General features: G+C 37.4%; 1 long non-coding RNA gene across 1 annotated transcript; it reads right to left on the reverse strand.

The window, feature by feature from the left end:
• Positions 1-348: 348 nt before the first annotated feature.
• Positions 349-1,264, reverse strand: LOC120779315. Its single transcript, XR_005705641.1, has 2 exons — positions 1,051-1,264; positions 349-987 (listed from the first exon to the last, which is right to left on the reverse strand). It is a non-coding gene; the product is annotated as an uncharacterized LOC120779315 (long non-coding RNA).
• Between the last annotated feature and the right edge of the window lie 2,454 nt (positions 1,265-3,718).

The following is a 3,718-nucleotide window of genomic DNA, read 5'->3' on the forward strand; positions in this document are numbered from 1 at the left end:
GATTTAAAAGCTCCTAAGTCTAAAAACTTATAATCGACGAATCGCAAAGAAAAGAGAAAAATACGAGTACATCATGGTCGAAGCTGGCCGCTGTTAAATCAAAATGGACTGGAGAAAAATGCCGCGTAGAGATTGAAATATTAAAAGCTGAACATGAAAAGCGAGTAAAGATGTACGAGCAACATATAAAGCAATCTGAAGTGGAACACAAAATGCGTATGAGAATTATGGAAGAGCAATTAAAAGAAATTCAAAGGCGCAATCTTGTATATACAAATGTAAATCAATTGTAAAAAAACAGTACAAGCACAAAATAACCTGACACATACAAAATAAAAGTGTTTTAAATAACATTGTTGTATTATTTGTTTTTATTGATAGTCTTACAAAGCTTGACTTGCAGTTATAAGGTTGCAAAGTACCCATTTATTAAATTATTCCTCGTCACATTTTTTTCAGTGCGCCGATCAGAGCTGCGATTATTCGGTATGCTTAAAACTGACAAAATTCGCCTATCAATCTCAGGATCTAAAGGAGGAGCTTCAGTATCGCGATGTAAGCAGCATATATTTTGTAGCACTGCTGTGGCGACAATTATTGATTGGACTTTGGTGCAATTCATTCGTATACCCAAAGACAACACTGGAAACCTTCGCTTCCAAACACCATAAGAGCGTTCAATTGGATTTCTTGACCGAATATGTGATTCGTTATATAGTCTTTCAGCTGCATTGTTAACGGAATGAAGGGGTGTTAAAATCCGTTTATTATTTTCATACCCTTTATCAGCAAGCACAAGGCCATCTCCGAACTCTCCGTTCTCAAGACGAGCATAAATACGAGAGTTTCGTAATATGGTAGCATCATGTGTTGATCCTGGCCACCTAGCAACTATGTCTAAAATCAACAAACGAGCATCGCAAATCGTTTGTACATTAAAAGAAAATATGTTTTTTCTATTACGAAATAGTTCCGCATGGTCTCCGCCTGAAAAGGAAGGAAACATGTAAAAATAGATATTCATTACGGTTTTGAGGTGTTTCAGCTCACCAGGTGACTGAATTTTTACGTGCGTGCAATCTAAGGCACCAATAACTCTGGGAAATTTAGCAATTCGAAAAAACTCTTTCTGTTTTTGATGTATATCTTCCGTTGTAGTAGGGAATCGTATGAAACGTTCTCGCAACCTTGCTATTTTATCTGAAACAAGAGTAACAACTCTTGATACTGTGCTAGTAGACACTCCTGACACATCTCCAATCAATTGCTGAATATCTGCCAGTGGCATAAAACCTCAATGTAATCGTCAACATATGATCCGGCGACAACGCATTATTCCTAGGAAAAATTTTATGTAGAAATCGGCAGGCAAAGCGTTAAAAATCTATACCATGTGGTAGCATGCTGTATATCTGGACGTATGAGCTGCAATACTTCCCATGCAGCATCTTTGCATAGGCGGAAACGCTCTCTAAAGTCCTTTTCATCATAAAGTCGAAAGAAATTAAATCGCTCCCGGATTTCTTTTTTCCGACGGAAAATTACCACTTTTAGCAGCTCTTCGTAATCGTCGTCACTGTCACTGAACTCCATTGTTGTGAGCACTACTTCCCACCAAATTGCTTTTTAGATTTATTTTATTTTTCTTTTAATAAAAATTGACATTCGAACAGCTGTTTGTTAACCAATCGTCAACCAATGCCCGGGAGATGAGTTAACTAATGGTTGACAATTCACTTTGAAATGAAAACCAATTAGTTATCTTCAACCATTCGTTAACTAATCACTGTGAAAACGGCTCTTAGTGGTAGTCGTAGTCGACGTACCGGCCATTATCTAATCGAGTAATCGTGGATTTGCAAAAATCCCTACAACATCGATCTTCTGGAGTTGTGATTGATGTAAGGGGGAGTTCTTCTAACTCCAAAATTTCTTCTGTTTTGTGTTTAAGTATTCGTTGGAGATTTTCTCTACTTTGGTTGTCATCGTGATAACTGGTTCCGCAACCAGCCCACTTAGTATCCAACCGAAAATGGTACTTTGTGCCAGAAGTGTTTTCGAAACTTTCTCACCACATTCGAATATGATTTGTGATATGAGATCGCTGCCTAATAGGATGTCTATTTGAGCGGGAGTGTTCCAGTTGGGATCTGCGAACTAAAGGTGTAAAACCTATTGGCAATGCTTGCTATTTATATGATAGCTTGGAAGCATATTTGTTAGTGGCGGTGAGACAATATCTTCTGTTTGAATGCGCTTATCCGCTTGGGGTGAAATAAGGCTAATGAGGCAGATTTTATTTGAGTTTTGTACTACTCTTCTGCCCATTCCCGTAATTTCAAAATTGGCTAGTTTTGTTGGCAGTTGTAGCATACTTTGTCATACTTTTACATAAAAGTTCTCCTTGGTGCTCGATGGAGACCACTGCTATGGGTAATATACACTGCTTTGGCTTTCGCTGTGTAGCGTCTGAGTTTTTAGTGCCTTTGAGCAGCATGGCGTTATTTTGAGCGAAGCTGGAAAAACTTGTAATATGAAGCATTGAGTTTTGCCGTTTATGGGAGTAAACGCAATTAAACTTGCTTTAGCAATCTTTGAGCGTATGCGCATGTGACAAACAGTTGGTACAATGTTTTTTCGTTCTTGCAAAATGGATTCAACGATTTTTTTGCCGCGGAGCATACGTTTACTAGTATTGGTATTGTCTGTGGCAATATTCTGTGTCGATAGAACCGACAAAAAATTTGAAACAGTGGATTGAAGTCTTATGAATTCTTAACTTGTTTCTTCACTTGTTTGTCGACTAATATTCTTTCGTTCTAGTAATGTACTTTTAGAGCTTGCCAAGCCAAATTGCTATTTTCGTCATTAAGAGCGAACTGTTTCACTATTACGCCTGCTTGACCTTTTGTTTTGTATCGGAGGGGATACAATTTTTGCGCTTGTGATAATTTTGGATGGTATATGCACACGGCTGTAAACATGTCCCAGAAGGACGGCCAATGTTCGTAATCAGCTCTACTCTCGGTTGTGGAGAAGGTGCAATTGTTTTAATTAATTTCAATTCGGAGATCGTAGCTTTCGTTTCTTCGTACTGGTGTAAGCAGTTTTCATGTTTAGCGTATGTTGAGGATTTGAATTTTTCAGGTAGATCCGATTCGTCATATTCTGCAATTGCGTCATACGCAGCTTCTGGATTTTCTTTTTTGATTTCTAATACCGATTCAGAATTGTCTTGAATCGGTGAAGATGAAGATTGAGTGCAGTATCGAATTAGACTGTCACTTTCAGCAATAAACTTAGTATATGAAATATATTTTCACCCATTTTTGTTTAGTAGCACCTTGCTTTGGGCGTTTCTGCAGGTGTACATGGGCTCTTTTCCTCAGAAATCATTATTTGTACTTTAAGATACTGTATTGATTTAGATTCCTTAGAATTTCCGTTCATTTAGATAATATGAGGAAAGTAAAAATTTGAGACAACAAAAATTCTCTCAGTGTACTTCTGATAACAATTGTATCTTTTGTTATATACGCAATGTATGAAGACAACCGCGTATTTTGTCTTCCTTATTACAGATTCTTCTCAAGTTGAACTAGTAAGTTTGTTTTTGTTCTCTTTATATTTTATTGTTTCGTACTCCTTTCCTCCGATTGCGAAGAAAGGTTAATAACTTTTGCATGAGTGCACGATTTGTGCGTGTTTATGTGCATGC

The sequence above is a fragment of the Bactrocera tryoni genome, unplaced genomic scaffold, assembly GCF_016617805.1.
Source record: "Bactrocera tryoni isolate S06 unplaced genomic scaffold, CSIRO_BtryS06_freeze2 contig_5799, whole genome shotgun sequence".
NCBI lineage: Eukaryota > Metazoa > Arthropoda > Insecta > Diptera > Tephritidae > Bactrocera > Bactrocera tryoni.